Below are 16,219 nucleotides of genomic sequence, written 5' to 3' on the forward strand. Positions count from 1 at the left end.
CCTTCCAGCCAGCCTGGAGCATTGTAGTGTTGGATGCAAGTGTTGGGGTCCCGGGCTGTACTCCTTTCCTTACCAGAGAGTGAGGCACCACCAGTTGTAGTACCTCTGTGGCGACTGAACCCTCAGGGGCGCCACACTCGCAGGTGTATCCCATCCTGCCCGGGGATTTGTCAACTTTAGTGATTTTTAGACGCCACCGTACTTCCTGCTGGGTTAAGCAAGTGACATTTAATGGAGAATTTTTGATATCATTGATCATATTTTCTGTCATGCGATTTTCTTGTGTAATTACTGCTGAAAAAAAATCATTTAACATATTATTTTTCCTCATCCTCATCCACATTTTGGAGCATTTTGTACAGGTACCCTACCTATTATTCTTGTTTTTCTCCCTTCTTGTTCCTTGGATGAGTTGTGTGGATGTCTAACTTTTAATAAAGGAACATCTTGTCTAATAGACTATTAGCATGTCATAGATATTTTCATTGTGATGTATAGCTGATGTGATTTATGCTCATTTTCTTTGACACGTAACTACTCTGAACGTTCTAAATGTTTCACTTGTCCTTGCTGTTCTGTTTCATTCTTAACCCTCAAATGGATTCATTCTTGTTCTCAATTAAAAAAAAAGATTTGTAAAAATATGTGAAGTATGCTATAGCAATGAAAAATGCCATTTTAAACCTCTTCTATTTTATACCTGTCCCTTTTCTCATTGTAACGTGGTGCGGGGCGGTAGCTGCGGGCAATGCACTCTTGTGAAGAGCCCTGGCACATTAGACTAAGGTCTCGTGGCTAGGCATTCTCTTCTAGGACCCATCTCCTGAAGGCCACTCTGCCTCTCTTGGTCACTTATCTTCAGGATCTCGCTATCCCTCCTGTTCAGTCTCCTCTTATTTAGGGTCACCCCTGTAAGTGGCACTGCTCCCTCTGCATCCCACACCCTATTTCCCTTACTTGCAGGAAGAAGTCACTTTCCCTAAGACTATGCCCTCCCACTATGGGCTAGTCCCAAATATTAACTCCTGTGACCTTACTGTCAACTACACATTAAACATTGCACTATACATTAATTTACTACACACAATTACATAATATTTACATAAGAAGCAAGACACAATACATATAACACTTTACATCACACTGATTGGTGTCTTCAGGTATGCGACCACAGCGGTCCACCATCCTTAAATTATTTGCAAAACTTTCCAGAAAAAAATAGATAAAATCCATTGTTATAAGTCTATAGTCTTAAAAAAGAAAATTATATATTTAATTAGCAAATTGAATTTGAATGGTAAAATACACGACAAACAGGTATCGGTGTATTGTACAGAAGTAAAGTCTATGCTTTGCCAAGTTCGATGGAAAAATAACAACATAGTGCAGTGTGTGCTTAATGCTGACGTTAAAGGGTGCACATGCCATATTTGTCATCATATAATAATAAACAATGCATTAAATGAAAATCCACATATGACAAAGGTGGATTTTGTTCAGGTATTTCTCCAATACTATGGCAGTTTATTTATTATACAGGGTGGGCCATTTATATAGATACACCTAAATTAAATGGGAATGGTTGGTGATATCAACTTCCTGTTTGTGGCACATTAGTATATGGGAGGGGGAAAACTCTTCCAGATGGGTGGTTACCATGGCAGCCATTTTGAAGTCGGCCATTTTGGATCCAACTTTATTTTTTTCAATGGGAAGAGGGTCATGTGACATCAAATTTATTAAGAGTTTCATAAGAAAAACAATGGTGTGCTTGGTTTTAACGTAACTTTATTCTTTCATGAGATTTTTACAAGTTTATGACCACTTATAAAATGTGTTCAAAGTGCTGCCCATTGTGTTGGATTGTCAATGCAACCCTCTTCTCCCACTCTTGACACACTGATAGCAACACCGCAGAAGAAATGCTAGCACAGGCTTCTAGTATCCATTGTTTCAGCTGCTGCACCTATATACAGTATGATTGTCCCTATGATCTTTTTGAGTCCGTGGCCATATAGGAACAGTGAAAGCACCAGATGTGGCCCGCAGGCCGAAGTTTGCTAAAGTCTGGTCATATGTGTATGGAAGGCTTTAAAGAGTTAGGCTAGGGTTACATGGCAACATGTCTTGAATGACACTGAAATTGCACTGACAAATTGCAACATAGGATGTAAAGGTTTCCAATGTTGTCTCGTTGTGACCTGCGACATACTGTGTCTGGGATACAGAGTTGAAAATGTTTCAAATTGTGTTGGATTTTCAGTTGCAAGTCGAACAAGACACTCTTGAGGCAGACTTCAATGCAAGTGAAACATTATAAGTTGGGGTTTGGTTACAGAGAATTGCTGTCGCGCAACACGTCATCTTGTAGCCGAAGCCTAAAATGGGTTGTTCATGACTTTGATATTGATGTCCTATACTCTTTGAAATTGAGCTGCAGTACTGCTACCTAATATATGGCTTAACAATAGGCCTCCAAAATCAATGTTGTGGACCACACTTAACCAATAATCTATTACAGACCTGGGAAAAGTGCGATACAAGACAGCCAAAGGGCTGAAACCAGTGATCCATGGGCCGTACCATGCCCTCTGCCGCCTGCGTCCCGGGATCACCACTATCTGCATCCTCAGGATAGTGATGTATATGTAGAACGAGCTAAAAAGCTTGTAACAGAACTTCAACATGACGTTTCAAGGATGGAGCGAGACTGCCATCTACTGGCCAGAGACAGTCAAGCGGAACCAAAATACACAAAGGAAGTTGCAGGCAGGGGAGATTCAGAGGCTGGACCCGATCAGGTGACTTCCAGGAAGGAGTTCAGAGAGATAAGAGGCCAGCGCGCCAAACCTGAGGGGTCTTTGGCGCCAAGCAGCAGAGAGGAGCAGACGTGCTCCCTGCGTCCTGAGAAACCCTGTGTGACAGGCCAAATCCAGAGGCCTGAGAGGTGCTCCAGCCGGGCACCGGTAAAAGAGCTCCGGATCCCTCACAGTTGTGACTCGAGTGCTGTGCCTGCTGAGGATACTAGGAACCTGATCGCTGTGCTGAGTGAGTTCGCGGAACCCGACGTCGGCCGCCGACAGACGAGGCCTGGACCCCCCTATCCAAGGCTCGAGAGACTGCCCCCAACAGCCAAGCAGAGAGGAGCTGCATACGTGAGCAGGGCCGTCACTTCCACTGCTCACCCACGGTACCGGGGACAATTGGGTTTAAGTACTCAGGTTGGGAGGGGGACGGTTGGGGCTAAAGTAGCACAACGTGATCTAATTGAATTCATCCGGAAAGAGACTCACGGCCTAGCGGGAATAACCGGTGACCCCCGCTAGGGCCAAATTCACGGTTAAAGAACTTGTGTGGTGCTTCTCATGCTTGAGGGCATCACCTTACTTTAAGAGACTGCGCCTTATTTTAAGAGACTGCGCCTTACTTTAAGAGACTGCGCCTTATTTTAAGAGACTGCGCCTTATTTTGAGAAATTTCGTATTTTTCTGATATTTCAAACCACTGTTCATTACCCTTGTTGCTAATCCCTTGTTTCAGTATACCTGTTGTATAAAACTGTTTACAAACATTTCTGACTGTTCTCGCCTTGTGTCTCTGTGCGTTGCATTCCGGCACCTGCATTACATTTGGCGTAGTCGGCAGGATGCAACATTCAGACGCAGAGATGGCGGATCAGTCTATGGCTGGGTCCGGCCGGAGCCATATACCCCTGGGGGCTATGCTCAGCCATCTTCCCAAGTTTACAGGGGATGGCATGTCACTTTGGGACTGGGCAGAAAGACTGAGAAGTATGCTACGTATGTATCCCCTTGACCCTCTAGCCCAGGCGGAGTTGGCCCTCCTAACCCTTGATGGAGAGGCCCGACAGACTGTGATGTACCGCCCACCTGGGGACCGTGACACTGTGGATAAAGTGATAAAAATTCTAGAGGACATGCACGGTGACACTACAGATTTGGGACACTTGCGCTTACGGTTGTTTCAGCGGGTCCAAGGGGAAAATGAGACAGTAAATCAGTATGTTAATGCATTACAGGAAGTGACGGCCCATATCACTAAGAAAACTCGAGATGGGAACCGAGGACTGGGACCATTGGATGAGGTGTTGCGTGACCAACTGATTGCTGGCTTGAAAGACCCTTCCCTGAGGCAGATCCTGAAGGAGCGGCTGCGACTGAGCCCTGATATGGGCTTCCTGGAGGTAGGGGCTGAAGCTAGAGTCCTGGAGAGAGAAGTTCCTGTTCTCAAAGCCACAGTTAGAAGTCATGAGGCAATTGCTCCTGGATTCACCAACCAAGAGCCTGATTGGGTACGGGAAATACGTCAGGAAATTCGAGACATTCGGGGTGAGCTGAATTCTATTAGGAAGACTCCTACTGCCCCCTTGCCGACGGACCGTACTGCTCAACGCGGACGGAGACCAGAACGAGAAAGACGTTCCTATCCGGCCCCAGCACGACATGTACCCGACCTATCGGCAGAACGAGGACCGGAGTGCTGGACCTGCGGAGGTAGGGGGCATATCTCCAAAGACTGTCCCAACCGAGAAAGGAGGAGGAGGGGACAGCCGTTAAACTAAAATGCCCCACGGTTGTGGAGCATACCGTGGGGTCTCGAGCTTCAGAGAGTAGAAGAGGGAGCTCTGAAGACATTGTCTCCGAGAGGCCCATTATCTGGGCTGAATTCAATGGGCAGCGGATCCGTTGTTTGATGGACACCGGGTCTCAAGTGACCACTATGCCTGAGACGTACTTCCAAAGTCACTTTCCTGAAGTCGCTCGTTCCTGCCGGGAACCCACTGTCAAACTGGTGGCGGCTAATCAACTACCTATCCCAGTAGCGGGAGTAGTATGGATGTCTGTGCGGGCATGTGGAAAGGACCTCGGTCGAAAAGGGATTGTACTGACCACCGGGCCCAGAGGCGATGGGCCTATTGTAACCCTGGGCATGAATGTGCTGAAAGAAGTCGGACAGTTCCTGGCTGAGGGCTGTAGCAAAAACAACTGGACCCGCGCCACTCGAGACCCAGCTAACAAGAGAGTGTTCCAGCACCTCGTGCGGGTCAGTCAGATTCAAAAGTTGCCCACTACCTCCCAGTACCTTGGTAAGGTATCGATACCGCCCGAAGCCACAATAACACTGCCGGTGGGACAGACTGTACTCACTTTGCCGGTGCTGGCACATGTGTCCTTAGAGGGTGTGGACATTCAAGTTGAACCAATGGAGGGAGAAGAAGTGCCCTCTGGACTCCTGATTGCTCGAACTCTGGCCACCGTGCGGCACGGTCGAGTACCCGTGCGCTGCATCAATTTAAGTGGCACCAGTTTACAGTTGTTGCCCCGACAAGAGGTGGCGCGAGTGTGCGTAATGCCGGAGACCCTTACTAGAGCTGACGCTATAGGGCTGGCACCTGTGGAAGGAAAACCATGGACCCTAGAGGTGTCCCTCAATAGCCAGGAACATGGAAGAGAACCGTTGGCTGTACGCCACCTCCTGGAAGAAATGGAAGCTAACCTGACTGAGTTTTCTGCTGGACAAGTGAGGCAGATCGAACAACTTCTACAGCGATATCAGGGAGTGTTTGCACAGCATGAAGATGATTTCGGGTGCACTCGGGACATTCAGCACGAAATACCCACCGGAAATACTGCTCCCATCCGAGAGAGATATCGGCAGATCCCGCCTCAAATGTACCAGGAGGTGAAAGAGCTATTGGCCCACATGTTGCGGAACGGTGTGATCCGTGAAAGCCAGAGCCCCTGGGCGGCTCCGATCGTGCTGGTCCGAAAGAAGGACGGTACCCTGAGATTCTGCGTAGACTATCGGAAGCTGAATGCCTGTACAGTACAGGACTCCTATCCACTCCCCCGAATCGAAGAGTCTCTATCTGCACTAGGGAGCGCCAAATTCTTCTCCTCCCTCGACCTGGCCAGTGGCTATTGGCAGGTCCCAGTAGCTGAGAAGGATCGTCCGAAGACAGCTTTTGTTCTCCCTATGGGCCTGTTTGAGTTCAATCGAATGCCGTTCGGACTAACAAATGCGCCAGGAACCTTCCAACGGCTGATGGAGAGATGCTTGGGGGACCTCAACTTTGAAGCCACTTTAATATATCTGGACGATATAATTATCTATTCCGCAACGTTTGAGGATCATCTCCGCCGATTGGAACAAGTGTTAGAACGGCTACAAAGGCACGGCCTGAAAATTAAGCCTCGTAAGTGTCGTCTCTTCAAACGAGAAATTGAATATCTGGGGCACACTGTGTCCAGTGCAGGGGTGCACCCCACTGCGGAGAAAGTAGCTGCCGTGCAGAAGTGGCCCACGCCCGCCAATCTAAGGGAACTAAGGGCATTCCTGGGGCTCGCTGGATACTACCGCAGATTCATTAAAGACTTCGCTAAGATTGCGAACCCGCTCAATGAATTGCTGAGAGGAACAGCCGGGGGAGCCAAGCGGCAGCCCATTCAGTGGGGCCCACGACAAGAAGAGGCATTCCGAGCATTGAAAATGGCGCTAACAGATGCCCCAATTCTGGCCTACGCTGACTTTTCGCAGCCGTTCATGTTGTACACTGATGGAAGCTTGCATGGGCTGGGAGCAGTGCTGGCTCAAGTACAAGGAGGGAAAGAGCGAGTGATCGCGTATGCCAGCAGGTCACTCCGAGATACGGAGAAGAATCCGGACAACTACAGTTCGTTTAAGCTGGAGCTACTAGCACTGGTGTGGGCCATGACCGAGAAGTTTGCTGAGTACCTGTCAGGGTCAGAAGTGCAAGTGCGGACAGATAACAACCCTTTGGCCCACTTGGAGAACGCCAAACTGGGCGCGTTAGGACAGCAGTGGGTCGCAAGGATGTCCAAATTCCAGTATAAAATCGCCTATCGGTCCAAGGCCCTGAACACACATGCAGATGCCCTGTCCCGGGTCACTCAGGCAGGGCCGAAGAAGGACAGAGATGAGGAGCTCGAAGGCGACGAGATCCCGGATTTCAGCCAGTTCGCCGCTGCTGTGGTCGACGCCCAAGAGACCAGAGGGGAGCCGAGGCCCACTCAGATTCTGGGACGTTCAAGAGACGAATGGATACATCTGCAGCAATCCGACCTGGAGCTAGCAAAGTTGAGAGAATGGGTCGCCCTTAATCAGAGACCCGACCAGGAAACCAGAGCCGCTTCACTTCCAACTACCCTACAAATCCTAGGCCAGTGGGAGAGGCTCCTCCTGAAGGATGGCTTGCTATGCCGAAGAATCCAGCTGCCTCGAGAGTTTGATGTTACCTGGCAAGTGGTAGTTCCAGGAGCACTAGTAACACAGCTAGCCCAAGAAGCTCATAGAAGAGGTGCTCACTTCGGAGTAGAAAAGACCTTCCGGTGGTTGCAACGGCTGGTGTATTGGCCTCAACTGCGACAAGAAGTCGAGGGGGTCTGCCGAACATGTCGCCAGTGTGAGTTGAACAAGCCCCCGGAGCAAAGAGCTCCCATTCAGACCATCCGAACTTCTGCCCCCTTGGAAGTCTTGATGATTGACTACTTGATGGTAGGAACTTCATACAACGGTTATGGACACTGTTTAGTCATGACTGATCACTTCACCAAGTTTGCAGTAGTGACGCCCACTAAAGATCAGACGGCAGAAGCCGCAGCCAAGGCCATCTGTCAAGATTTCATCCGGATTTATGGGTGCCCGAAGCGAATACATTCTGACCAGGGGGCCTGCTTCCAAGGACGAGTGATGGATGAGCTATACCGCATCTATGGGATCGACCGTTCCCGGACAACGCCCTACCACCCGCAAGGGAACGGGGCTTGCGAGCGCTTTAACCGAACCCTGTTGCAAATGTTGCGAACACTGGAAGCGGACAAAAAGATGAAGTGGCCCGAATTCGTGTCCGAGCTGGTGTGGGTGTATAATAATCGAGTTCATGCAACCACCGGCTACACCCCCTACATGTTGCTGTTTGGAAGAAGTGGCCGAGAAATCACCGAACTGGAGCTAGACTCAGAAGACCCCGGTCCGGGCAGTAGCCCAAGTACCTGGATTCGAGAACACCAGCGTCGACTCCATACCGTGAGAAGACTGGTTGCTCAGAAGTTTCAGGAAGTAGAGCATGCAGTTCGGCCCCCGACCACAGGTGGATCGCTTCAGCCAGGAGACCGAGTGCTGGTGAGGGCTAAACGATTTGGGAGTAAGCTGGACCATCGTTGGGAGGCAATACCATATCGGGTGGTGAAGAAGGTTCACCCAGACAACCCCGTCTACGAGGTTAGGCCCGAAGGGGATGACACCGCGACATCCAGGGTGTTGCACCGTAATATGTTGCGACCTTGCTCCTCTGAAGCAGAAGTCTGTAACAGGGCTGGGCCCTCAGACGTGTTGGCTGAAGTGCCACATACAGGAACCTTGGGGGATGAAGAAGGGTGGGCCACAATGCAGTTGGGCCCGTCAGAACCGTTGCTGCCACTCCCGAGTGGAAGTCAGAATGAGTCAGGAAATGATTTGCAATCCCCAGTAGTTGATTCCTCGGATCTCCCGGAGTCTCCTCCGCAAGAAGAGCCCCGCAGAACTGAGCGGGCTAATGCCGGAATTCCTCCTAACCGGTATGCTCAGGAAGAGTTTATCTGGTCTCGAATCCAACAGAAAACGCAGGAGTGTGCCCAACTCCTGTCTGAGCTTGCACTGCCTGGAAGGAGACATCAATTCTGCGAGGAGTCCACTCGCCCGAGGACTGGCGAGCAAAAAGGAGGGAGGAATGTAAAACGAGCTAAAAAGCTTGTAACAGAACTTCAACATGACGTTTCAAGGATGGAGCGAGACTGCCATCTACTGGCCAGAGACAGTCAAGCGGAACCAAAATACACAAAGGAAGTTGCAGGCAGGGGAGATTCAGAGGCTGGACCCGATCAGGTGACTTCCAGAAAGGAGTTCAGAGAGATAAGAGGCCAGCGCGCCAAACCTGAGGGGTCTTTGGCGCCAAGCAGCAGAGAGGAGCAGACGTGCTCCCTGCGTCCTGAGAAACCCCGTGTGACAGGCCAAATCCAGAGGCCTGAGAGGTGCTCCAGCCGGGCACCGGTAAAAGAGCTCCGGATCCCTCACAGTTGTGACTCGAGTGCTGTGCCTGCTGAGGATGCTAGGAACCTGATCGCTGTGCTGAGTGAGTTCGCGGAACCCGACGTCGGCCGCCGACAGACGAGGCCTGGACCCCCCTATCCAAGGCTCGAGAGACTGCCCCCAACAGCCAAGCAGAGAGGAGCTGCATACGTGAGCAGGGCCGTCACTTCCACTGCTCACCCACGGTACCGGGGACAATTGGGTTTAAGTACTCAGGTTGGGAGGGGGACGGTTGGGGCTAAAGTAGCACAACGTGATTTAATTGAATTCATCCGGAAAGAGACTCACGGCCTAGCGGGAATAACCGGTGACCCCCGCTAGGGCCAAATTCACGGTTAAAGAACTTGTGTGGTGCTTCTCATGCTTGAGGGCATCACCTTACTTTAAGAGACTGCGCCTTATTTTAAGAGACTGCGCCTTACTTTAAGAGACTGCGCCTTATTTTAAGAGACTGCGCCTTATTTTGAGAAATTTCGTATTTTTCTGATATTTCAAACCACTGTTCATTACCCTTGTTGCTAATCCCTTGTTTCAGTATACCTGTTGTATAAAACTGTTTACAAACATTTCTAACTGTTCTCGCCTTGTGTCTCTGTGCGTTGCATTCCGGCACCTGCATTACATATACATTGGCGGAGGAAGGAGTCGCCGGCTCTTTTTTTCACTAATCAGTGTGTGTGACTTGCACAGCAGACATGATGACGTCACTACATCTCGTCTGCACCAGAGCAGAAACCGGAGCAGAGCACCAGGGGAACTGGAGCGAGATGAGTATGTGTTCTTTTTTTCATATGTGTATGGGATGTGTGCCTGTATATAGGGGGCTATGTGAGGGCTCATACTGTATATAGAAGGGCTATGTAAAGGCTCACATTGTATACAAGGGACCGTATAAGGGCTCACACTGTATATAACAGGCTATGTTAGGGTTCATACTGAATAGAGAGACGCTATTTGGGGGCTCACATTGTATACAGGGCACTCTGTGGGGTCTCACACTGTACATAGGGAGCTACATGGGGGCTCACACTGTACATAAGGAACTATGTGGGGGGCTCAAACTGAATGTAGGGGCTATGTGAGGGCTCATACCATATATAGGGGTCTATGTGGGGGCTTATACTGTATATCGGGAAAATTAATTGCCCACCCTTAGTCTATTAGATTTTATTAATTATGTGACTGTGTTTGTGCAATGAGACTGGCATAGCCTTGATGCCCACTTTCTGTGTAAACCGATGGTGAGATTTCTGAATTGTTTCTCTGATGGGCTTAAGGTACTATCTGAGCAGAACACTTTCTTTGTAGAAAAAAAATCCTGATTGCTATAAATAATGAATTATACTCCAATTGCTTTTTGCATTTTTAATTAAGTTACTTAGGTTAAACTCTGAATTGTACCTGCAAAGCAGGACTAAGCAACTTCCCCGCAAGTGTGAAATGAACTTAAGATCATTTATGTCCTAGTGATACACTATTCACACTGTAAGGCAACAAAAAATCTAATTTTATGTTTTGCCTTATGAATAATTAAAGAGAATCTGTAAAGGAATAACAACCAAGATAAGCAAAAGTTTACTGAATTAGTTATATACAAGAATGTATTTTGGGCGACTTCTTCATTCTGGAGGAGCAACTGCTATCAAAGATTAAAATCATAATAGTGGAGAAATGCCTTTTTCCATTCAGATAGACTATGAGAAGATGGTCTTCAGTGAAGGGGTCTAACCAGTGGCGTAACTAGAGTCTGACGGGCCCAGATATATATATATATGCGTCCTCCTGGTATATATGTCCCTCATTCTGGCCCCATTTTGCTATATGTCCCTTATCCCGGTATATATATCCCCATACTGTTGTATATGTACCCCGTTCTGCTGCTGTTCTTTAATGTATAGAAGAAAATAAACTATTATACTCACAAGAGGCATACATAGAAGTCATGGGGCTTCATAGAAGAAGTATAATGCATTCCATAGTCTTCCATAAAATATAGTGCACAGCTCATAGTCATCCATGTAGTATAATGCACAGCCCATAATCCTCCATAAAGTATAATGCACAGCCCGTAGTCCACCATAAAGTATAATGCACTCCCAGTAGTAATCCATAAAGTACAATGCACCTCCATAATCATCTATAGTAGTATAATACAATCCCATAGTCTTCCATAAAGTGTAATGCACCCCCATAGTCATATATCATAGTACAATGCACCCCAGTCATCTTATAAAGTATAATACACCCCCATAGTCACCCTATAAAGTATAATGCACCCCATTGTCATCCATAGTCGTATAATGTACCTCCATTGTCATCCATAGTAGTACAATGCACCCCCACTGTCATCCATACTAGTTTAATACACCCCCACAGTCATCCATAATAGTATAATATACCCCCATAATCATATATAGTAGTATAATGCACCCCAGTCATCCTATAAAATATAATGCACCCCATAATCATCCATAGTACTATACTGCACCCCATAGTCATCCTTTAAAGTATAATGCACCCCTATAGTCATCCTATAAAGTATAATGCACACTATTTTCATCCATAGTAGTATAATGCACCCCATATTTAAAAATAAATAAATAAATACTCATCGCTCTTTCGGTCCCGCGCTGTGCATCTTTTTGTGAAGCCAGCAGCTGACTCTGGTGTGTGATGGGAGTGTGAATTGTCCCTGCCATGAGCCCTGTCACGTGCACATGATGTCAGCGTTTGACCTCTGTGTTATGGTGCGCGGACCCGCACGTTGCAATACACTTCAACTGCATCTGCGTCCGAGGACGCACATTCAGTTGACGCTTTTATTGGCATCGGCAACCGCTGCGACCACAGTCATTACGCCACTGGGTCTCACAAATGATTTATGGCATTAATTATATTATTGCATTATACTTATGAAGAACCTATGAAGGGGTGTTCCCAGCACAACATAATTTTCTGCAGTTACTCTATGTGACTGTAGATTGCTGAATCCTATCAAGATTCCACTGTATTTTCAGCTTGAGCGATCGTCATGTACATGATTTTAATATCTGCGGTCACGTGCCGACTCACAACTTTTTCTGATTGTATCAATGTGCTAGGAAGTCGATGAGAAGCCTGTCAGTATGTGACCACAATAAAAAATATCACATACTCACATACTTGTAGTCACCAGACCACCTGCTGGAAATAGATGAGAATCCTGAAAGTGTGCATATTGCATAATGTCTGGATTCGGCAATCTGCAGTCAAATAGAATGATTGGAGAAATATGTATTGATGCTGGAAAACCCATTTAAAAGTCACTAAAGATGATGTGGAATACTATGATATTTGGGCTGAAATGACAAACATTTTTTTTTCTGTTTCCACTTTTTCCCCTTTTTCGTTCTTGGGTGGGTTAGGGGGGTGTAATTATTTGCTGTAGCATTTCTATTGAGCATCTGAATAATTAAAGGGAATCTGTCACCACTTTTGAGCTATGTAACCTATTAATATGGAAAAATGTCCTACCAGATTCCTTGTTGTTGAGAAATCTGCTTTTATCACTTTATGTAAATGACCTCTTCCAGGCTATGGGGAGGATGCTGCCCAGATGACAACTCTGCCTCAGTGCATCATTATCATATACATCGCCTCCCACAGTGACACTGTGTGCCTGTGACTCGCCCCCTGGGCCGTGGGGTACCCGGAACCGGGCCTTCTGGTGTATGGTGCTGATGGGGGTAGTAGTGGCAACCCGATCCCGTGGCTCAGGGTGGTCAGACCAATGTTGTGGCAGTCTATTTATAGATTTGTGAATGTCCGACTATACCACCCGTGGATTGCGGTCAGAGATAACCGCCGCTGCGAGGCAGACCACTGAGGCTGGTGTTGGTGTACAGCACAGGGGTAGGATAACTCCCCATGGGAAGAGTGTAGCCTCAGGGCAGTGTAAGTGGATGCAGGGGGTGATGGTGCAGGTGCAGCAGAAATCACACAGAGTCCAATGATGCAGTCCAGGGTCTTTTACTCACAGTTGTTATCCAAGTCACTTCTGTCAGCAAGGACTGCCCGAGTCATGCTGCGTCCACCAGGTGAGGATCTCGGTCAACCCCCAGGCAATTCAGGAGTATGGCACAGGACCCCCTTCTGTCCTTTCTCTGGCCTCTCGTGCCCCACCAGTGTCCTGACTTCTGTCCGGCTACCGCGGACCGTGTCGGGTAAGCGTTGGCCTTCACTTCCCGCTATCCTATATGGTGCCTTCCTAGCAGGTTTAGCGGGGGGTCGCACCAATAAATGGTCACAACCTCCGGTTCTTGGCTGAGGGTAGATTCGCCTCCACCAACTTAGGGATCCGGTACCTTTCCACAGCCTGACCCTTCCACCCGATATAATGGGGTATGCAACGGTTGCTTGCCGTTCTGCACTCTTAGGGTCCCTTCTGCCTTCTTGTTTCTGGAGCCCTTCCACTCCTCTGTCTCTTCTCCTTCCTTCCTTCTCCTTCTTCTCTTCTCCTCTCTGGCCCCGGCCTTTTCTCTAGGCCTGCCTCGTGGAGCTGAGCTCAGGCTGAGCCGCTGCTCCCTGTCAGCTCTCTCTCCCTTCTGCTCTGACTGAACTACTCTACTCCTAAGATGGCCCCCACCTTTAATCTGCTTCCTGTGCCTGAGCTCAGGTGACCTGCACCCAATGAGCTCCTTCCTGTGCTCCAGAAACCACCCCCTTTCTGCTCCTACACCACTGGGTTCTCTTACCCCCTCCCCACTCCAGCCAGGGACATGGTCAGTTGTGCCCGCAGCTGGGAGCACCGTCGAGCTGTCCCTCGGAAATGGGGTGTGTGTGTGTGTGTGTGCAGCTAACTGAGCCCTGGTCCACACTTCATCCTTACCTGGGAGTGGAATATCACACCTCTGGGTGAGGTGCAATACCCCTGTAGCAACCAAGTCCTTGGGGCGCTACACCTGTGATGTCAGGTTCTCATCCTTTAATCTCGCGCCTGTGAAGTCTCAGTGCTGTCATTCCTTTTCAGCATTCCACCCTTCTTTGGGCATTAACTTCACGTTCCTACAGTGCAGGTGCCGGCGAGTCACTGGTACTTCCTCTCTCAGTGTTACTATTAAAATTATGTTTTTCTCTGAAACGCCTTGTCAAGCAAACAGGTGGCACACGTGGTTCATGGATCTTCTGTGCCACGGGGCTGGGCTTACCTAGAAGAGGCATAGCTAAGCAGCTAACTGGTGTTCACTGGAACTCCTGATGGTGGAGTCAGGCTTGATAGCCGCCAGGTACCTCTCCTAGGCAGTCCCTGATAATGCAACTGCTGTCCCCAGGGGTTAGGTACGCAGACACGGACTGGACTCAGTCTCCGTTCAGACTACTCCTTGGGCAGGACGAATACTGACACAGAGTCACAGACAAGGCTGGATACGGAGACTGGTATTACAGTCCGGACAACTCGGAGTACTAGGATAGATACACGTTCAGATACACAGGTCTCGGGAACAAGTTCAGGTTCCTCCGAAGCGGTTTCAGAGTTCAGATACCACCGGATGCGGTTTCAGGATTCAGGTACCACCAGATGACGTTTCAGGATTCGGATACTGGCCACATTCGGACCAGGGGAGCAGGTTCAGGAACTGGCCACACACAGATCAGGGGAGGAGGTTCAGACACTAGCCGTACAATGACCTGGGGTTTGGATTCAGAGACTATGACCTAAACTGAGAAATAGACAAGATTCAAGCTCTGGCAGCACAAGGACTAGTGGTTCAGATTCAGAACCTGGCCACACAAGGACCAGGGGACCTAACAACTCACTAGTTTCGAACTAGTTACTTAATGAATCAATGTTGCTTAGACCCCTTCTTATTGGGGAGGGTGGCTTTTATACAAGATGCCTCCCAGCTATTGGGTGAGGGCAACTTACCAGGTGTGCATGCCACCAGGAAGTATAGTATATCACTGCATGGAGCGAGAAGGGGAATCATGCAGGGGTGCCGGCATTAGTGTTACACGCCGCAGTCTTTCAGAGACAAACTTACATGGCTGTGATCGTACAGCCCGTGTCTGATACATGCTGCCTAAGGTTTGCATGTCAAGTTTCCTTTAAAGAGCAAAAGAATCCAGAAAAGCAACTTGTACCTGCTTTTCATTCCTTTTTTTGTGGAAGAGGCACCAGAGGCATTTCCATATCTCCATCACTGTTTTTAACAACTTTATATTTAGTCCTTCCCAATGTAACCAAGTACAAGAACTCTACCTCCAGGCTGAGATCTCCAGTCCTCTGCACCTTTCAGCCCAGGAGCTGAGTGAACAGGGCAGTGGTCACAAGTGCTATTTCAACTTCTGAATTCAATGACTTCAAGGAAATCTTCAAGGAACTGGATTACAGCATATAGGTTTAGTAGTATATTTCATACCTTTTCATCATGTTTCTATATTCTATGGCATATTTATAAAATCTCAGGTCAGAACATTGAGACAATAGTATTCTATTCAGTATTATGCCCCTTTGGCTTAATCTTAAGGTAGCTGTAAACTACGTTGCCAGTAATTACCCTGGAATGAATAAGGCTTTTTTGGCCATGTAAATTACAGCCCAATTAATTTTGACAAGAGTGCTGTCATTCTAGTATGGGGACGTAAAAATCTGCAAGGCAAAGGGTTACCACCACACGTCGCAGTTCACTAAAGCCTCATTATACTGTTGCTTAATAGAGCCTCAGCTCATAGACCATCACCAGTGCTATTGAGAACATGTCAAAAGATAGATAAATGTATAAATGGACTTCTTGCTCTATATATGTCAAAACTGTTCTTTGACACATTGCCTTTCCTATAGTGTCTTGCTTCTAATATTTGATTATTAAAATTGGCATAATAAAGTTATTGCTTAATCTAGAATGACATAGGTTAATGAATAATTAATTCTCCTAATGCCCTTATCCTAACTAGAACACCTGCAGAGATGAGTAATATTCTGCTGATTTTTATTAGACATTGAGCTGCAAAGACGTTGTGGCAGAAAAAGTTATTAAATCTGTTAATTATTACAAAGAAGAAAAGCAGTCAGTGATTCCAGAAGAAAAAAAGAAAAAAAAAAACGACTCTTACATTCTGGATGTGATAGAAA

At 47.7% G+C, this 16,219-nt stretch overlaps 1 protein-coding gene across 1 annotated transcript in view; it reads right to left on the reverse strand.

Annotated features, from left to right (window-relative positions):
* Positions 1 to 16,219, reverse strand: part of HTR7 (5-hydroxytryptamine receptor 7) — a 296,216-nt gene that overhangs the window by 278,784 nt on the left and 1,213 nt on the right. The window lies entirely within an intron of this gene.

This window comes from Phyllobates terribilis, unplaced genomic scaffold, assembly GCF_046119375.1.
Source record: "Phyllobates terribilis strain yellow unplaced genomic scaffold, ASM4611937v1 Scaffold_5__5_contigs__length_657084704, whole genome shotgun sequence".
NCBI classification, from domain to species: domain Eukaryota; kingdom Metazoa; phylum Chordata; class Amphibia; order Anura; family Dendrobatidae; genus Phyllobates; species Phyllobates terribilis.